The sequence below is a fragment of the Ursus arctos genome, unplaced genomic scaffold (assembly GCF_023065955.2).
Source record: "Ursus arctos isolate Adak ecotype North America unplaced genomic scaffold, UrsArc2.0 scaffold_24, whole genome shotgun sequence".
Taxonomy (NCBI): Eukaryota; Metazoa; Chordata; class Mammalia; order Carnivora; family Ursidae; genus Ursus; species Ursus arctos.
In genome coordinates, this window is record NW_026622919.1 from 21,672,289 (window position 1) to 21,693,841 (window position 21,553).

Here is a 21,553-nt window from a genome sequence, read left to right on the forward strand (position 1 = left end):
CAGGAATTCATGATATAGTTTGTAGTTATACACTGGTGCTCCATTTGTTTTTCATGCAGTTAAGTCTCGTTAAGGAATTTATGAATGACTCTGCATAGTGCTGACCGTCATGTACATAGGGTATCCTGCTCACCTGCCCCTTTAGTAGGAGAGAGATTTGAACTTCTCAAGTAACAAATTAATATAGTGTTTTACATATTAAAGAACATGTTCCCGTTTATGATTTCATTTGAACTTTAAAAAAATCTTATGTGTTGGAGGATATTTCTCTGCTATTTTATAGATAAGAAAGCAGATGCTCCAAAAGGCTGTTATTTTCCCAACATTAAATAGCTAAGTATAAAAGCCAGAACTTTAATCCAGTTGACTTGAAGTCTGCTATACTTGTCTCTAGTGTATGCTAAGAATGAGTTGTTTTCAACAATTTATTCATTATTCCTCTTTTGATCCATAACAGGCATTTATAAGATGTTGGTTAGAACTGATTTAACACTTGAGTTTGTGGCCACAGAATTGAGCAAAGTTAATTGTGTGGGGGGATTGTAGAGTATGGGAATAGAACCTATACTTTGGCTTATTAGCCATACTTACTAACCAACTTAAATAACTCTCTTAAACAGCCATGAACAAATATTCTGTGTAAAGAATACCAAGGTACCTGTGTAAATTATAGTTGGACCAAAAGCTGTTAGTATATAATCCATAATGGTCTAGATCTGATTACTTTCTTTACTATAATTCTTCGTGAAGACTAGGAATGAGATATTAAAACAGTTTAGTAAATATTTGTAGAATCTTGACTGTAAGTTTGTGAAGCTTCATATTAAGGCTTTTTGCAAGTTTTGTTCTTCGGTTTGACTTCAAAGTCTGGGCAGCATTTTATCAATTTCACATAATATATTATTAAAGATGAAAAGTAGCAATATGCTACCATTGAGTTAAAATAATAACAATTTTGGATATAGTATTTTATGAACAAACATTTCTAGATAAAAGATCAGGTAGGTCTAGTATAATAAAATGTTTTTAATATCAGAAAGTACTAAGAAACAAACTTATCATTTTTAAAGTATTTATATTACTTATTTCTCCCCCCCTTTCTAAAGATTTTATTTATTTATTTACTTGAGAGAGAGAGAGCACAAACAGGGGGAGGGCAGAGGGGGAGGGATAAGCAGATCCCCCACTGAGCAGGGAGCCCCACTCGGGGCTCAATCCCAGGCTCCTGGGATCATGACCTGAACCACTCAGGTGCCCCTACTTATTTCAGTAATGTAAAATTTGCATTAAAAATGATCCCATCCAGGGAAGCCTCGGTGCCTCAGTTTGTTAAGTGTCTGCCTTTGGCTCAGGTCATGATCCCAGGACCCTGGGATCGATGCCTGCATCAGGCTCCCTGCTCAGCGGGGAGCCTGCTTCTCCCTCGGCCTGCTGCTCCCCCTGCTTGTGCTCCCTCTCTTTCTCTGACAAATAAATAAAATCTTAAAAAAAAAAAATCCCATCCATAAAAATAAAAGGTGTTTTAGAATTATGGCCAGGAGCTATCTGACCGTTTTAACCACTATCAAATACATGTTAAAATGAATTGTGTAATTAACTCATTTTAGTCTTTTTTTTTTTTTTGAAAGTCAACTCTAGGCCTATTGTGGGGCTTGAACTCATATGACCCTGAGTTGCATGGTCTACTGACCCAGCCAGCTAGCCACCCCCTACCTTTTTAGTCTTGACAATACTACATACCTACCTAGGATCCAGTTTTGTTCTTCTATGTTTTACATGCTCTGGCTGTAGTCAGGTGGCTAGGGTTCTGTTGGTATTGCCAGTAACAGTATTGTTTCAGAGTTGAAATAACATGAGAGTGATAAACCACAGGGTCAATGCAGCATTAGTCCAGGAACTAGGGGAGAATATATATGCTCCACGTTATCGTAATTGGACTGTTTTTCTTCTGTGGAATTAAGCCTGGATACACATTCAGGTTGAAGGTGCAGCTAGTCAAATAGTATTTGTATGGACACCTGGGTGGCTCAGTCAGTTAAGCATTTGCCTTCGGCTCAGGGCATGGTCCCAGGGTTCTGGGATGGAGTCCAGCATCAGGCTCCTTGCTCAGCAGGGAGCCTGCTTCTCCCTCTGCCTGCTGCTCCCCCTACTTGTGCTCATGCGCGCACTCTTTCTCTCTGACAAATAAAGAAGATCTTTAAAAAAAAAATAGTATTTGTAGGTAGTTGTTTCGCTTAATGCCAGTAGTACTCTCAAATAAAATGGAAGTCTAAGTAAAATTTAACGAAATCTAGCTCAGTAAACTTTCTTGTAGCTTTTATTTATTGTGTCGGAGTTGGACCATGGCTGATTAAGTGGTGTGCTGTGTGAAATGTTACCATTATTGGGGCGCCTGGGTGGCTCAGTCGTTAAGCGGCTGCCTTGGGCTCAGGTCATGATCCTGGCATTCTGGGATTAAACCCCTCAGCGGGAAGCCTGCTTCTCCCTCTCCCATTCCCCCTGCTTGTGTTCCCTCTCTCACTGCCTCTGTCTGTCAAATAAATAAATAAAATCTTAAAAAAAAAAAGTTACCATTATTTTAGCTAAGGGAAATTAGCATCAGCCTCTTTGGCTGTCCTAAACTAGCTTCAGGTCCCTCAGTTCACTGTGTTTCAGGGACGTGTTTTTCTGCCCACTTCTATCTTATAGGCCTGTGGTCTAATTTGGGACAGAAAATGGAGGTTAAATTAAATTATTTATTCCTGGAAGAGAAATAAAAGTATAATTTTCTATTTAACTTAAAGTGAGTTTCAAGTGAAAAGTAATTCCTCTATCCCCCTATCTCCAGAGTAATCATTGTTAACTGTTTATTACATACTTTCATAAATTATGCATCTGTTATGCATGGTTATGTTCATGTTTTATGAACAAACAAGATTATACCGGACATAAGGTTTTTAGCATCTTTTCCCCTCTTTTTTATTTTTTCATTTTATTTATTTATTTATTTTTTAAAAGATTTTATTTATTTATTTAACAGAGATAGAGACAGCCAGTGAGAGAGGGAACACAAGCAGGGGGAGTGGGAGAGGAAGAAGCAGGTTTATAGCGGAGGAGCCTGATGTGGGGCTTGATCCCATAACGCCGGGATCACGCTCTGAGCCGAAGGCAGACGCTCAACTGCTGTGCCACCCAGGCGCCCCTTCCCCTCTTTTTTAAATTAATATGTTTTACATAATTTATATAAGCAATACATGAAGACATTCTTATTTAAAATATTAAAACATTTTGAGTATGATAAAAATTCCCCCTTATATTGCCCATAATCCTGATCCTGTCTACCTAAAGAGATAAGAACCAGTTTTAAACCTTGTGAATATCTTTATAAGTCTTTTATTGTGCGCTTTTTTTTTTTTTTTTAAGATTTGTTTATTTGAGAGAGAGAGAGAGAGACAGAGCATAAGCAGGTAGAGGGGCAGAGGGAGAAGCGAACTCCCCAATGAGCAGGGAGCCCACCATGAGGATCAATCTTGGGACTCTGGGATCATGACCTGAGCCGAAGGCAGACGTTTAACAGACTGAGCCACCCAGGTGCCGCTTCTATTATGTTTTTATATAGCATTAGTTTTCTGTGTGTGTGTTTACATAATTAGTTTCATACTGTGTCTGTCGTTCTGTAATTTTAACTACAGTATGTCTTAGAGATCTGTAGGTATATTTCTTTCAGCAGCTACATAGTATTCTGTGAATATTCTAGTTTATAAAGCTAACTGTTAATGGACCTTTAGATTTTCTCCTTGGCATTATAAACATCGATGCAAGAAATGTTCTGGTACGCATATATGCGTTCTGGTGTATATGTGCAAGTGTTCCTTTATGGCAAATAGCAAGGAGAGTGGTTTTGGGATCATAGGGAATATATGATTTTTAGGTTTAATAGATATTGTCAGATTGCCTTCCAAATTTATGTTTTGGTCCATAGTATATGAGTGAACTTGTTTCATCATATCTTCACTAACACATGATGTTTCCCAACTTTATTTTTTTTTAACTTTTATATTTTTATTACGTTATGTTAGTCACCATACAGTACTTCATTAGTTTTTGATGTAGTGTTCTATGATTCATTGTTTGCCTATAACTCCCAGTGCTCATTGCAATACGTGCCCTCCTTAATACCCGTCACTGGACTGACCCATCCCCCCATTCGATGTTTCCCAACTTTAAAATTTTTTGGTGACAGAGGAAAAGTTGTATTTTGTATTCTTCTTATTACTACTGAAATTGAGTGTCTTCCTGTTTTATGTTTTAGTCTTGATGTTTTATATTGATCACTTTTATTTCTTCCATAGATTGCCTATTTTATCCTTTGTCAAGTGTTAAAAATTGGGTTGTATCTTTTTTTTTAATCCCCCTAGGCATTCCTGATATTGAATACTAGCCCTTTATCTCCTCATGTATTTACAAAGATTTTTCATTGAATGGGCTTTGTCTCTTTATATTTGCTATTTGTGTTTATATAGAAAATGTGTCCCTTATCCCAAGATTATAAATATTCTTCCATATTTTGTCATGTTAAAATTTTTTTTAATTCAAGTTTTTAATCTCCTTGAAGTTTATTTTGTTAAGATAGGGTTTTAAGTGAACTTTCCCCCCATATGGATACTCAGTTGTCCTAATATGGTTTAGCCCATCTTTGCTCCACTGGTTTTAAAATGCCATTTCTAACATAAAACTCATTAAATGAACTCAGAGGTCTGTTTCTGAATTGTCCTCTGTTTCTTTTGTCTATTTTTTATTGCCAGTACCACAATTCTGGTTAATTGGCCTTATATATTAAATTGGGGAAATTCATAACTTTATAATATTTTCTTTCCCATTCATGAACATTGTACATATTTAGCTTTTTTCAGCACATTTGTATAGAGTTCTTCCTTTAAGATTTTACAGTTTTTGTTAGTTTGATTTCTACATACTTTATAGTTTTTAATATTATCATAAATGGACCTTTTTTTTTTCTGTTACATTTTCTAATCACTAATTCAGTCAGCAAATATTTGTTGAGTACTTTCTACGTGCCTGAGATTGTTATTAATGCTGAGGGTATAAAAGTGGACAAGACACAAGAATTGCCCTATGGGAGTTTAAAATTTAGTGAAGGGGGGCGCCTGGGTAGCGTAGTCGTTAAGCGTCTGCCTTCGGCTCAGGGCGTGATCCCAGCTTTCCGGGATCGAGTCCCACATCGGGCTCCTCTGCTGGGAGCCTGCTTCTTCCTCTCCCACTCCCCTGCTGTGTTCCCTCTCTCGCTGGCTGTCTCTCTGTCACATAAATAAATAAAATCTTTAAAAAAAAAAAAATTTAGTGAAGGGAATTTGACATAAAACCGATTTAAAAAAATAGGGGCGCTTGGGTGGCGCAGTCCTTAAAGCGTCTGCCTTCGGCTCAGGGCGTGATCCCAGCGTTCGGGGATCGAGTCCCCCATCGGGCTCCTCTGCTGGGAGCCTGCTTCTTCCTCTCCCACTCCCCCTGTTTGTGTTCCCTCTCTCGCTGGCTGTCTCTGTCAAATAAATAAATAAAATCTTTTTAAAAAAATGATTACATAATATGTCTGATGCTGGTAAGTACTGTGGAAAAAAAGGACAAGAAAAAGAGGAAGGGAGCTGGGCATGGTTCATAGTTACATAGAATGGTTAAGGAAGACTTCACTGCTAAAAATGTGTGAAGACTGAAATCATGGAGAGCAGCACCTCGTGCTCAGTTGGTGAAGCACGTGACTCTATCTCAGGTTTATGAATTTGAGCCCCGTGTTGGGTGTAGAGATTACTTAAGGGAAAAAAATCTTAAAAAAAAGAAAAAGAAAAAGAAAGAAATGATGGAGCAAGGAAGGACCATTACAGGCAAAGGAATGCAAAAATGAAGGTGGGAGTGTGCTTGATGTGTTCCAGGAATGGCCACCAGGTAGATCACTGTGGCCAGATCATGGTGAAGTTGGGTTGCTGTGGGAGGAGGGAAGGAGGTCAGAGAGTTAGGAGTGAGAATGGAGAGGGGGTTGATGGAGAGCAGGGAAGATCTTGAATGGCCCCGTTGCCCATTTTAAGCCCTGCATTTTATTCTGACAAGGGAAGCCTGAGGGATTTTGGGGCAGAAGAGGAATGTGATATAATTCAGGTTTTGAAAGGATCATTCTTGTTTTGTGGAGAAGTAGTATGTAACTGGTGTTTAAGATTCTTGCAGTAATTCAGAAACGTGATAGTTGTATCTTGTATGAAGTTGATTGTGGTGGAAGTTTAAGAAGTAATTGGATTCTGGATGTGTTTTAAGTTGTTACTTGGCCGAGTTCATCAAACATCTCTTCAATCAAGCTTATTATATGTGTTATTCAGATCCTGTAAGTCTCTATTAACTTTTTACCTGTTTTGTCTGTTGGTTTAAGAATAGTAAAATTCTCCAGCCGTGTTGAAATTTATTTCTTCTTTTGTTTTAAAAATGTATTTATTTATTTGAGAGAGAGCATGCGAGTGAGTTGGGGGTGAGGGGCAGAGGAAGAGGGAGAGAGAGAGAGACAAGTAGACTCCGTGATGAGCACTAAGCCCTGAGCCCAGCTTGGGGCTTGATCCCGGGACCCTGAGATCATGACCTGAGCTGAAACCAAGCCTTGGCTGCTTAACCGACTATGCCACCCAGACACCCCTCTTTATTTCTTCTTATAGTGCTGTTCTTGCTTCATATATTTTGAAGCTGTGTTGTTATATATATAAACTTCAAAGAATGTTAAATTTTCTTTGTGAATTGTTTCTATAAGGAAAACCTCTTTTTGACCCTTAATGATTCTGCATTGAATTAAATTTTATCTAATAGTATTGACATTAAGTTTTATTCTTGTTCTGGGCTTGCTTCTTTGGGCTCTCAGATTCTAGATTTTGGATTGATAGTTCTTCATACTATTTTTTCCTAATCCCTGCTTTAAAAAAGTCTATTATTATTGTCATTTTTAATACTTCATCCAACTTTTTAGTGGTCCTTGGTTGGGGGGTTCATGAGAATGATCTATTTCATCACTACTGTAAGCAGAGGCAGAAGTACCTGGTACACTTTTCTTCTTTGAAGGTAGGTCCTTCTTAAAAGTTAGTGTGGACTTATGGGTGACAAACTCAGTTATTATATATGTGGGGACATCTTTCTTTTCTCTTCATTACTGGGGTCCCTCTAGGTTAACCTGGTACAGAACTCTGAGTTGGCATTTATTTTCCCTCAGCACCCTAAAGATATTCCTTTGTTATCTTTTTTTTTTTTTAAGATTTTATTTATTTGAGAGAGGGTGAGAGAGAAAGCATGAACAGGGTGGAGGGCCAGAGGGAGAGGGAGAAACAGACTCCCTGCTGAGTAGGGCTTGATCCCAGGACCCCGATATCATGACCTGAGCCAAAGGCAGATGCTTAAATGACTGAGCCATCCAGTCACCCCTCCTCTGTTATCTTTTGAACCCTATTTTTTTCTTTTGAACCCTACTGTAACTCAGAAGTCTACTATGAATTTATTTTTCTTTCTTCAAAGAGCTCTTTGAGCACACATTTTAATTTTTTTATTGAGATATTCACATTATAAAAAGTTTACCCTTTTCTAGTATAGAATGTTGTGGCTTTTAGTGTATTCACAGATATGTGCAAACCATCACTACAGTTAATTCTGGAACATTTTATATATATATATTATGTATGTGTATATATTATATGTATATGTATTATACATATATATACATAATATACATATATACATATATACATTATATGTGTATATTATATATATAATGTATATTCTGGAACATTTTATATATATACTATGTATATGTATATATTATATGTATAATACATATATACACATATATACAAATATATACATATATACATAATATGTATATATTATATATATATATTATGTATATACATATACATAATATGTAATTGTATATACATATTATGTATATGTATATACAACATATATTGTATATGTATATACAATATACTATATATATATATTTATTTATTAATTATATATATATATTTTTAATTTTAAGTAAATTGGACATGGAGCCCAATGCGGGTCTTGAACTCACAACCCTGAGGTCAAGACCTGAGCTGAGATCAAGAGTCAGCCACTTAACTGATTGAGCCACCCAGGCACCCCATTTTCTATACCTTAAAAACTTGTACTCTTTGTCTATCCTCCCACAACCCCTTTGTTCCAAGCAACCACTAATCTATTTTCTGTCTCTGTAGATTTTTCTTTTCTGAAGTTTATATGAATCGAATCGTATAGTATATAGTCTTCGGTGACTGGCTTCTTAGCATGATAATTTCAAGGTTAATGTTGTAGCACGTATCGGTACTTCATTCCTTTTTATGATGGAATAATTAATTGTATTGATATACCACATATTGTTTATCCATTCATGTGTTAACTTATATCTGGGTTGTTTCCACCTTTTGGCTATCGCAAAGAGTGCTGCTCTGAATATTCTTTCTGAGAGAGAGAGAGCGAGTGTGTGTGTGCGGGCGCGCGCGAGCTTGTGTGAGCAGGGGAGGAGCTGAGGGAGAGAATCTCAAGCTGACTTCCTGCTGAGCGTGGAGCTTAACATGGGGCTTCATCTCACAACCCTGACATCATGACCTGGTCCAAAATCAAGAGTTGGTCACTTAACCAACTGAGCCACCCAGGCACCCCAGCTGCTATGAATATTCTTATGAACAAATATGTGTTTAAAATCTGTTTTCAGTTCTTATGTGTATGTACCTAGGAGTGGAATTGCTCGATCGTGTGGTAATTTTATCTTTAACATATTGAGGAACTGCCAAACTTTTCCACAGCAGCCGCACCATTTTACATTCCCACCAACCATGTAGAGTGGTTCAGACTTCTCCATATCTTTACTGACAGTTGTTCTTTTCTTTTTCCAACCCCCTCCCATTTTTGTTTATGACATCCTAGTGAGTGTGAAGTAGTATCTCATTGTGGTTTTGTTTTATATTTCCCTTATGACTAATGATGTTGAGCATCTTTTCATGTGCTTTTGACCATTTGTGTATTATTCAAATTATTTGCACATTTTTTAATTGGGTTATTTGTTTTATTGTTGAGTTAAAAGAATTTTCTTTCTTTCTTTTTTTATTTAAAGATTTATTTTATTATTTATTTGACAGAGATAGAGACAGCCAGCGAGAGAGGGAACACAAGCAGGGGGAGTGGGAGAGGAAGAAGCAGGCTCATAGCGGAGGAGCCCGATGTGGGGCTCGATCCCATAATGCCGGGATCACGCCCTGAGCCGAAGGCAGACGCTTAACCACTGTGCCACCCAGGCGCCCCGTCTTTCTTTCTTTTCTTTCTTTTCTTCCTTTTCTTTCTTCTCTTTCTTTCTTTCTTTCTTTCTTTCTTTCTTTCTTTCTTTCTTTCTTCTTTCGTTTTTCCTTCCTTCTTTCTGTCTGTCCATCCATCTACCCATCCATCTGCTTTCTGTCTTTCTTTCTTGTAGGCTCCATGCCCAGTGCAGGGGTTGAACTCACGACCCTGAGATAAAGACCTGAGCTGAGATCAAGAGTCAGATACTTAACTGACTAAGCCACCCAAGCACCCCAAGAGTTCTTTATTTTGGATACTAAACCTTTATCATATATATGGTTTGCAAATACTTTCTTTGCATGCTTTGTAGTTTTTGATTGAAAACAGAGCATCTTGAATATTAAAATGTGGCAACTCTAGAAATCACATTCTCTCCCCTCCAGGGTTTGTTGATCCTGCTTATTGTAGTATTGTTTGTTGAGTATCTTTTCTGAACTAGTTCTGTCAAGTCTGCATTCTTTGTCGTATGTAATCACTGAAATGTCTGTTCCATTAGTGTAGTAGTCAGCTAAGGATTTTACAGAGATTTCCTTAAACACTTGCAACCAAAAATTGTCAGTCTTTGCTGAGAGGCTCTATGTACATGTTGGAACATGCCTTCAGCACTCAGCCAGTCAGTTCACATATGCCTTAGCCTTCACTTCCTGCTTTTACACACCCTTAAGATCAGCCAGAAGCGACAGCTTAGGGATTCTCAGGTCTTTCCTGAGCATGTGTACAACCCTGGGCATGCATGGGGCCTTTAGATTCCCAGGAATATGTTGGGACTTTTCAACACCCTTATGGACATCTCTTTCTCTGGTCCTTTCCTCCCTAGCTCTTTGGTTAGTCTGTTGTTTGCTCTGTTATCTGTCCCACAGATAGCAGTGACTAAAACATTTGCCTGTAAATGTTTTGGACAAAGTAGGGCAGTATCTTTAGTACTACGTTCCTTTCGAGTCCAGCAAAATAAAGCCAAACCTTTTGAGCCAGTCTTCCAGGGAGTGACAAGACAGGTCAAGACAAATAATTGCAACACTAGCCTAGTGAGTTAGAAAACAGTCAACACAGTAAACAAAATTTAAACTCTATAACAGAACTATAAACAATGTGCTATGGATTATAGGGAAGCAAGAGAACTTCTCTACCTATAGAATATTGGGATTTCTGAAGTAGTCTCAAATAAAGCATCCCGCTTATCCTTTCCAAAGTTCTAGACAAATGCAGAAAACAGGAGTGGCAGATAGGGGCCAAAATAATCACTTATATTAATAAGAGACTAGGTTGGAGGATACAGCTTTCAGTGTGTGAATCAAATTTTGCTTTTTAGCCTAAGTTCTTTAGGTAGACCCTCCTGGTTCCAAGCAGGGCTGTACTGGATTGAACCTTCCTGCACAGGGGAGAGTCTGTCCCTAAAGAAATTGAGAATGTTAGCTCCAGACCTTGAAAAGGTAGAAACACAGATGAGCCAAGTTTGCTCTTCTTGCTTCTAAGATTAACTAGTCAGGTAGGTTCAGATAAGATATTCCATCTCTATCAATAAAGAAGTACAGAAAAGCCAGGGGTGGGTTTAGAAAAAAGTTCTTCCTCATGGATGGGGTGCCTGGATGGCACAGCGGTTAAGCATCTGCCTTTGGCTCAGGGCGTGATCCTGGCGTTATGGGATCGAGCCCCACATCAGGCTCCTCTGCTATGAGCCTGCTTCTTCCTCTCTCACTCCACCTGCTTGTGGTCCCTCTCTTGCTGGCTGTCTCTATCTCTGTCAAATAAATAAATAAAATCTTAAAAAAAAAAAAGAAAAAAGAAACAAAAAAGAAAAAAGTTCTTCCTCATGGAAACCTGAAGTGGGAGACATTCCTCTGTAACAGAGAGGATCAGAGATGCTTTCATGAAGGATATGAAATTGGAGTAGAGTATTTTTTTAAGATTTCTTTATTTATTTTAGAGAGAGAGAACGAGCATCAGCAGGGGAAGGGCCGAGGGAGAAGGAGAGATCATCTTAAGCAGACTCCGTACTGAGCATGGAGCACGTTGTGGGGCTAGATCTCATGACCTTGAGATCACGGCCTGAATTGAAACCAAGAGTCAGACGTTAGCCTACTGTGCCACCCAGTCGCCCCTGGAGCAGAGCATTAAAAATGGGTAGATTTCTAGGTAGAAGATAAAAAGCCATAGAGATGAGAAACTGTAGGCTCTCTTTGAAAACAAGAAGTAGTTTGAGCATTTGAGTTCTTGAATTCAATTGTGTTATCCTTTGGGAGTTAATTATCAAACGTAAACATTTAGCCCTTGAACAGTAGTTGGCTCATTTTCAAGGTTATCGGACTTGAAAGATTACAGACATCGCCTCTTTCTGGTTTTAAGACGGGAAAGTAAAATTATTTCCAGGCTCATTTGAAAAATCAAATAAAACAGGAATATAAACTCCCATCTTTGAAACTATGGGACATCTGCAATCCTGCTTATATGGGAAGGTCAAACAGAAGTGCCCATAGAGGAGAATATTGGCAAGAGGCAGATCACGATTTGTCTGCAGGACATCTGCCTGAGAAACTCAGAGCATGAAGTGTTGTATACCACAGATGGAGGCTGACTTATCAGTAATAAATACGTATGTTGGTCTTTGTCCACAATTCTTGGCTCACAACTCCTTAAACCCTTGAAATTCCTAAATGATAAGAGCAATGGAAACTTCTTTTATTGTTATAATCGATCTTTTGTCCTCAGTTTAGAGTCATAAAGGTGAAATGGCATCTTGTTACTCATAACAAGCCCCTTTGAACCACAGCTGCGTTTATGTTAATAAAGTGACTTTTGGAAAGCCTCTGTCTTGTAAGCCTCAAAGGATGGAGGCTGGTTGCCAAGGAAACCAACCACGACTAGAGGGTTGGAACTTTCAGTCCCATTCCTCTACTCCTCCAACCCCAAGAAGATAGAGGGGCCGGGAGTTGAATCACTTGCAGATGGCCAGTGATTTAAACAATCATGCGTATATAATGAAGCCTCATTAAAAACTCAAAATGATGAGGTTCAGAGATCTTCCGTGTTGGTGGCATCACATACCAGGAGGGTAGCCCACCCCAGTTCTTACGGGGACAGTAGCTCCTGTGCTCAGAACATTTTGGACCTCATCCTATGTACCTCTTCACCTGGCTGTTCATCTGTATCTATATAATAAGCTGGCAAGTGCAAGTTAATGTATTTCTCTGGGTTCTATGAGCCTCTCGAGTGAATAAATTGAACCTGAGGAGGGGATCATGGGAACCACCAATTTATAGCCAGTTAGTCTGAAGCACAGGTAGCAACCTAGGTTTGCAGTTGGGATCTCAAGTGGGGAATTGTGTGAGACTAAGCCCTCAACCTGTGGGATATGATTTGGTCTCCTGTCGATAGTGTTGGCATTGAGTTAAATTTGTAGGATAACCAGTTAGTGTCTGCTACAGATTGGAGAATTGGTGGTGTTGGAAAACATATTGGAATACCATTGTGATCAAGAAAGATACTTGATATAATGTCTGTCTTACTGAATTTGTTGAGATTTGTTTTGTGCCCTAATATGTTCTGTTCTGGAGAATGTCTTTTTTTCTTTAATTAATTCTTTATTTTTTTGAGAGAGAGTGTGTGTGTGAGCATGCAGCATGTGTGGGGAAGGGGAGAGGGAGACGGAGAGAATCTTAGGCAGACTCTTTTGCTGAGGGCAGAGCCCAAAAGGGGGGATACTGAATCTCAAGACCCAGAGATCATGATCTGAGCTGAAATCAGAGTCTGATGCCTAACTGACTGAGCCACCCAGGTGCTCCTGTCCTGGGGAATGTTTTTGTGTGCACTTGAGAAGAATGTGTATTCTGCTGCTGTTGGATGGAATGTTCTGTATATGTCTGTTAGGTCTACACTGTTGTTCCGATCTTCTGTTTCCTTATTGATTCCCTGTCTGGCAGTTCTGTTATTGAGAGTAGAAATAAAACTTCTATTTATTTCTCCCTTTAGTTCTGTTACTATTTGTTTTATATATTTAGGTGCATAAATATTTACAATTGTTATATCCTCTTGATGAATTGACCCCTTTTATCATTATATAATATATATATAATATTATATTGTAATGATATATAATACCTTCTTCATCTCTTGGTTTCTTTATTTTTTTAAAGATTTTATTATTATTATTATTATTATTATTTTAAGATTTTATGTATTTGTCAGAGAGAGAGAGCGAGCACACACAAGCAGGGGCAACAGCAGGCAGAGGGAGATGCGGGCTCCCCGCTGAGCAAAAAGCCCTGTATGGGACTTGAGCCCAGGGTCCTGGGATCATGACCTGAACCAAAGGCAGATGCTTAACTGACTGAGCCACCCAGGCATCCCATTATTAATTTTTTAAACTAATCATCACAAACCCACCACCCCAAGATCAAGAGTGGCTTGCTCTTCCGACTGAGCCAGCCAGGTGCCCCAGTTTCTTTCCAGTGGTTCTTTTAGTGATACAAAACTTAATTTCATCTAGTTCAAGCTCCTTTTCAGTGAAAGAATCTACTCTGTGACATTCCTGTTAATGGGTAGACTGGCTGACCAGTAATGGAGAGAGCTCACAGCTTCATAAATTTATGTAAGCTGTATTTGTCTTTTTTAAAAGATTTTATTTATTTATTTGACAGAGCATGAGTGGATGTGGAAGGGCAGAGGGAGAGGGAGAAACAGAGTCCCTGCTAAGCAGGGAGCCTGACAGCGGGGTTCGATCCCAGGACCCTGAGATCATGACTTGAGCTGAAGGCAGACGCTTAACCGACTGAGCCACCCAGGCACCACTTAAGCCATATTTGTCTTTTTTTGAAGATTTTATTTTATTCATTTATTTGAGAGAGAGAAAGAGAGCATGACTGGGGGGAGGGTGAGAGGGAGAGGGAAACGCAGACTCCCTGCTGTGCAGGGAGCCTGTTGTGGGGTTCGATCCCAGGATGCAGGGACCATGACCTGAGCTGAAGGCAGACGCTTAACGCCGCAAGCCATATTTGTCTTAATACAGATTGCCTTCATTCTTCTAGGTTGGCTATCTGGAATAATAGAGACCTGCGTGATTCTAAAGGACAAGTCTTCAGATATTTGATAGCAACTGTAATGTTCTTCCATTCAAGACTCTGAATATTCCTCTTATCGTTACCATTTTCCCTAAGACTTAGTTTGGAATGTCTCAATATCCTAGGATCCATCTTCTAAATTATATTTAGTCAGTTCCCTTTTTCAAAGGTGACATTAGTTCTTGACAACCATTCAAAATGTACAGTAGAGTAGTTTTCTTGCTTGATCTAGTCCTTATGCTTCCCATTAACGTAACCTAAGATTATAGTTTTTCTTTCCTTTTAAAATTTGTTCCACCAAGTCACATGAATGACTCATAATAAACTAAAATTGTCTAAGTTTTTTTGTGAAACCAGGTTTCCTGCTTTGTATTTATGTAACTGGTAATTGCTTCATCTAAATGAAAGATTTTTTAACTTATCCCTATTTAGTTTCCTCTTGATACTGTCCTTTAGAAATCATATTGAATCTTGATTCTGTTAACAAAGATATTATTTATCCTAATGGGTTTTGTAGTCTCCATAAGTTTAGTAAGTATACTTAATGATTTTATCCAAGACATCTAAAAATAGTGCATGAGAATTTTGATCAAACATGCGGGTTTGACTGAGAGTACATGTATTTCCTTTCCTCTTCAAATAGTACTAAAATTGCAATAAAGGAATCAAAGGAGGCATAAGACCCCAGGGACAAAAATGAGTGGAAGAAGAAGTCACCATAGATGCAAAATATCAACTATTTTTTAGAAGATAAAAAATGGATAGAAGAATGTTAAGTGATTTAACCGAATGGAGGAAGGTACACCCTGGGCTGTCTGCAAAGGCAAGCAAATGGGTTTACCCAACAGAACCTCCCCAGAGGTTGGCAAAATGTCTCTGAAAAGACAAGGATGAGGCTTGGGATTAAAAGTAGGTAATGTTAAAAAAAAAAAAAAATTGGTAGTATTTAAAAGTCTTATATGAAGTGGTTGAATCATGCAAACTACTTCTTCCTCCTTTAGGAAACTGGAGATTTTTTTTCTCCAAGAAAATGGAAGCTGAGGGTTCTGGATCCAGGAACATCAGATGCATGAAGAGGATAGGGGTTTGGAGCCAAGGAATTAAATGAAAATCTGCATACAGACTGGTGGGTCTTTGAAATAAAAATGAGCTTCCATTTAGCTTAATGTCATGAATAGGAGTGGACAGCCAAGGAATAACCAGATAGTTGAGGAAAGCCTCTAAAATAAGAGGCCAGGGGTACCTGCGTGGCACAGTCAGCTGAGTGGCTGACTCTTGGTTTTTGGCTCAGGTTGTGATCTCAGCGTCATAAGATTAGCACAGGGTCTGCTTAAGACTCTCTCTCCCTCTGCCACTCCCCTCAGAGGTGCTGTCTCTCTCTCTTTCTTTCAAAATAAATAAATAAATATTTTAAAATAAAATGAGAGGCCAAACAAATAAGGGACAAGGCAAGAGCAAAGGGGAGAACACTGGGGTGGAGGGGGAAGAGGGTTTTAATCTCTAAGAAATGAAATGTTGCATCTTCAAAAGAACAGGATGTTATTTTGAAAATCCTTCAACAAATAAGAAATAACCTTTACAAATAAAAAAAAAATTATAATTATGCCCCCTTCCAAATAGTGGAAGGATTGTAGATAAAGTTGAAGCAGTTTCCTAGGAATTAGAACAAAAAGATTAAAGGAGGGAAATAGGGGAAAATAATTTTTTTAAAGATTTTATTTGAGGCAGAAAGAGAGCATGAGAGAGAGAGAGGGGGAAAAAAAAAAACAGGAGCAGGGGGAGGGGGAGGGGCAGAGGGAGAAGCAGGCTACCTGCTGAACAGGGAGCCGGACGGATCCTGGGATCATGACCTGAGCCAAAGGCAGATGCTTAACTAACTGAGCCACCCAGGCACCCCCCAGAGGAAAAAAAAAATTTTTTTTAATTAAAGATAGACCAAGAGGTCCAATAATTAACTAATATAAATTCAAATATGAGAGGACAGAGAAAATAGAAATGATGTCCAAAAAAATCTCCAAAGCATTTTCCAAGTCATAGATTTGTAAATTGAAGAAGCTGAATGAATAGTAAAAAAGACAAAGACCCAAAGGTGTGATTATGAAATTGAGTAAACTGGAGATACAGGGACTTTACTAAAAGCTTCCAGAAGGCGTAACTAGAGGTTACATTCAAAGGACCAATCAGAATGGCATTACCCATCACAGTAGTAACAAAGGGAGATAGAAATGCATCAAGCTGTGTCTTCATATATCTTCAATGGGAAAGATTTCCTACCTATAATTTTATTCCCAGCCAAATTATCAGTCAAATGTGAGTCTAGAATAAAGATGTTTTTAGATGTGCAAGTGACTCCAACATTCCAGTTCTTATGAGCTTTTTTTGTTCGTAAGTTGCCCCTAAATAGCAAGGGAGAAGAAATCAGGTTCAAGAAGCAGAATTCAGAGAGAAGAGCCCAAGATGACAGCTGTGTAGCCAGTCCAGAGCGTCCCCCAACAGAGAGTGAAGCAGAAGAAAGAAAAAAGGGTTTTGGGAAGGTACAGCTGCAGGAAAAAGTATCTGATGTATATGAGCAAATGGAAAGTACTGATAGACATGTGACAGATGTTGGAGCTTTTGAGGAAAAGCTAAAAATACATAGAAAACAGGAAAAAAAATGAGGTAGTCATTAATTTGTAGAGAGAAGTGTGTGGTCTTACTGTTCTCCTTGGCTGAGTTGGCTGAGTACTGACTAGTATCTCAATCCTTTCACACTGACTCTTGATTTAAACAAAGACTGACAAAATTAATGGGATGTGGAGGATGGGGATAGAAGTTAAAACTAAATACTTACTTTCCATGGCAGGATGTCAGTAGATAAATCTAAATTTGACAAGTCAAGCATATTTAGAAAAAGAAAGGCAAAAAAAAAAAAAGAGAAAGAAAGAAAGAGGCAACCAGAACCTCCTAGAAGATTCTATAGAATGTGGGGATAAGGAGGACTCTGCTGTTTTTCCAGTCCTTTTGTCTTGGTTGATTTTTTTATATAAAAATTCAGTGAAATTTTATGGCATATTGTAGAGACCTCTTTCCAGATATTTATCAGTTAATACCAGCCAAATATCTAGCTATATCTTGCATCCTTTGTTTAGTTGTCTTGTTCATAATAGCACCATTGTCTGACCCATACCATGGCCTAAGAAGTCTAATAGATTTCCTTGTTCTCTTAACTTGGTATCACTTTACCTTAATGACTTTCTTATAAAGTTTTTTCTTCGCTTCTGGTTTAAAGAGTCTTTGTTCTAATTTAACACTGTTTCTTTTGGTTCCTTTTAAATTTAAATATAATTTCTGACATGCAGTTAGGATATCTAGGGTGCTGTGTACTTTGTTTCTTATGTTATCTAAAGCAGGAGAATGCTTTTTCTACAAATAAATGCCATGGCTGTGTTAAAATACTATTGCTTTGGAAATATTTCCATAACCGTAAGATGATTTAGAATGTGTGTTTGTGAGTGAATTGTAAAATTACTATCTGACATATGTCTTGGAAAATTCCACAGCTTCTGCCAGTTTTCAGTTTCTGGCACATTGGCTAGAATTTGTACATGAGGAAATCAAACTCTACTTTCCCTTGATTTACCAACCCCTGTGGCGTTTGGAATATGAGATTACGGGTTAAATATTTGCTAATCCGGAGTCAAATCCCATTGTTGCCTGGCTGTATCTACTCTTAGTTCTTTAATGTTTATATAGATGGGGTAGGGCTAGAGGACGTGAAGGAGGAGGAGAGAGGACAAGTAATTATATTGCTACTTTGAGTTTTCAGTTCTTTCCTTTCACTTCATAACCTCAAAAGAAATTTTCAGTAGGGCATGGGAGATTTCCTGGATTGAGCAGCATCCGAAATGAGTTCCAGTCATACCCAGTAGATCATCAAAGTTCATGGAGTCCTCAGGGCCCTAAAATGTTGCTGGCGATAGTTAAAACTGAATAATTGAAAGAAATAATCAACAGAAAGCAAAATAAAGGTGTATACTTATTTTATACTGAGAGCAGTGAATTGGTAGTGGATATAGATTTTGGTTGGTAAACAGAAGTCAGGATAAAAGAAAGCTCAGAATGTCGAGTCAGATGTTAGAAGGCGTCCAAAGCAGAAAGTTTGACCTATTAAATAATGTGTCTGTTTTCTAAGTGTATCCCTTCCTTGGTATTTTTAATCTAAGAATTTCTTTCTTGGGATAAATTTACTCATGAGATGATGATGCACTGACAGTAGTTTATATTTAAAATACAATTATATTTCTACTAGGGACAAGATGTTGGGCAGAGGAATTACAAACTTACTTTGTTTTAGGTTTATTTAGCCATACAAAAATGTTTTTCCTCTTAGATTTTGGCAAGAAAATCAGCCAATCGGAAAAACATCTGGTGTTAGTTGAATGAAGGAATGGCATAATCAGTAAAAATTACTTATAGGAAAAAAATAGTGAAAAGAAAATCTTATGTAGCTTTAACTCTGGATTTCTTTAGGAAAATTAATTCTTTTTTTTTCCTTAGAGGAGAGGAAGAGCTCTTTATTATTATTTTTTAAAATTTATTTTTAAGTAATCTCTACTCCCAACATGGAGCTCAAACTCATGACCCCAAGATCAGGAGTCGCATGCTTTACTGACTGAGCCAGCCAGGCACCCTAAAATTTCATTCATTCATTTTTTTTTAAAAGATTTTATTTATTTATTTATTTATTTATTTATTTATTTATTTATTTATTTATTTGACAGAGAGAGAGAGAGGCAGCCAGCGAGAGAGGGAACACAAGCAGGGGGAGTGAGAGAGGAAGAAGCAGGCTCCCAGCAGAGGAGCCCGATGTGGGTTCGATTCCAGAACGCTGGGATCACGCCCTGAGCCAAAGGCAGATGCCCAATGACTGTGCCACCCAGGCGCCCTAGGGATTCATATTCGTATCACATGCAAAATATCCACTTCAGGTGTCCTCTTATGCAGTTTCTCTTGATCCAGAGACTTGTAAACGAAAAAGAAAAGTTGTCTGCCCCAAACACACAATATACACTGTTGTCACAGGGATAGAATAATGGCAATAGACATTCCTTCTAGAAAATGGGGAGATAACAGGAGGCACATGGCAATTGTTGGTTCTTATCAGTTCTGAAATCTAGCTGGGCACATGTTGTCAGGGTCCTCTACTCCAGGAGCAGGAAAAGTGCCTTGACTGGGGCCCAGTTCTGTTTTCCTGGGAATGGTTCCCTAATCTTTTGTTCTCCGTGATTCTTCTGGCCTCTTAATGCTGCTTTCTGGGAGGTGTCTCCTTCTACATAAGAAATGTCTTACGAAGCTGAATATCTTTCTCAGTGACTTCCTTCCTATAGAAAGTTGGGATCCCAGGGGCCTCTTTTCATTTTGAATAATCTCTCTGTCCCTTTTAATCCAACTGGTACGTGTTCCTTTAAAATTTCTAGGATCTTTAGGGCCCCAGGGGCTCAGTTGGTTGGGCGTCTGACTCTTGATTTCAGCTCAGGTCGTTGTGTCAGGATCGTGAGATTGAGTCCTGTGTTGGGCTCTACACTCAGCGCAGAGTCAGCTTGCCCCACCCCCTCTACTCTTCCCCCCACTCGTGCTCACATTCTCTTTCTCTCAAATAAATAAAATCTTAAAAAATAATAAAAAAATGTCTAGGATTTTCTAGGAATTTGATTTCTGTTATTCTGTGTCCCAAAAGCTACAACATTATAACTCATTTTAAGACAGGCCTGTCTCTAGTTTGGTTGTGTCAGGCTGTTGTGTGATAATTCCCTTAAGCTTCTTAGAGGACTTCTTGTCTAGTTGAGAGAGTCAACTAGGCATGGCTTTAAAATTTTCTGAGGTTTTTAAAAGGAACTTATAGCCACATCTTTTATCTGATATTTTACCCTGTGGGTAGTTCTCTTTTTGAGAAACTTATGGCTTGAGAGACAGAAGATGAGGAATGGTTTTATTTTCCAGTATAGCAAGATCTAGACCCTCTATATGTCTTCTAATTTTTTTTTTCTTGCAAACTGCACAGTTCTCTCTTTAGTGTATTTCTTACCATACTTTATTATTTGCGGCTAAAAGACTACTTACCACTTTCAAAGCAGCTAATATAAACATGTTTAAAGACTAAAGGAGCAGTGCCTGGGTGGATCCATCAGTTAAGCGTCTGACTCCTGGTCTCACCTCAGGTCTTAATCTCAGGGTTGTGAGTTCAAGCCCTGCGTTGGGCTCTGCACTGGGTGTGGAGCCTACTTAAGAAAAAAAAAAAAGGCTAGAGGAAACCAGGTTTAAATAATTAAAGGAGAGTGTGGTGACAGTGACTCAAATAGAGAATGTCAGTAAAGAAATATAAATAAAAAAGACTCAAATGGAAATTCTGAAGTTGAAAAGTAGAATAAATGACAAAATCACTAGCAGAGGAACTCAGAAGTCAAATTGGAGATCACACAGAAAGAATCCATGGACTTGAAGACAACAGTAAAATAATCCAGTTTGAAGAAAAGAATGAAACAAAATTAACAGAACCTTGGGAATCCGTGGGACATCAACTATACCAACAATACAGACAGTTGGAGATAGGAGAGAGAGTCAGAAAAAAATATTTGAAGAAATAATAGCTGAAAATTCCCCAAATTTGATGAAAAACGTGTATCTACACGTCCAAAAATCGAATAGGACTAACACAAAGAGGTCTACACCTCTCATTGAATTGTTTAAATCCAGATACAAAGAAAAATTTTGGAAAACAAGACAGAAAGAATTCATGATATACACGAGAACAGCAATATGATTGACAGTTGACTTTTCACCAGAAACAATGGAAGCCAGAAAGCAGCTGAGTAACAAGTCAAAGTGTAGAAAGTTAAAATTGTTAATTAAGAATTCTATATTCACATATCAAAGAACACTCAAGAAATTAAAAGACAACCGAAAGAATGGGAGAAATTATTTGTAAATCATATATGTGGTAAGGGTCTTATATCCACAGTATTTAAAGAACCCTTACAAAGCAGTTAAAACAACCCAGTTTTATAAAGGTCAAAGGACTTGAATAGACATTTCCTCGAAGAAGATGTATGAAATGCAAACAAACAGGAAAATATGTTCAATATCACTAG

General features: G+C 38.2%; 1 protein-coding gene across 3 annotated transcripts in view; it reads left to right on the forward strand.

Moving 5' to 3' along the window:
- The window catches only part of FBXL20 (F-box and leucine rich repeat protein 20), an 88,849-nt gene that overhangs the window by 11,801 nt on the left and 55,495 nt on the right, over positions 1–21,553 (forward strand). Inside the window, exon 2 of one of the 3 annotated variants that reach the window (XM_044389270.3) lies at positions 15,428–15,552. The exons of the other annotated variants lie outside the window; for them this stretch is intronic. The gene's annotated coding sequence lies outside the window, so the exon portion shown is untranslated. The remainder of the gene's footprint in view (positions 1–15,427; positions 15,553–21,553) is intronic. 3 annotated transcript variants of the gene reach the window in all.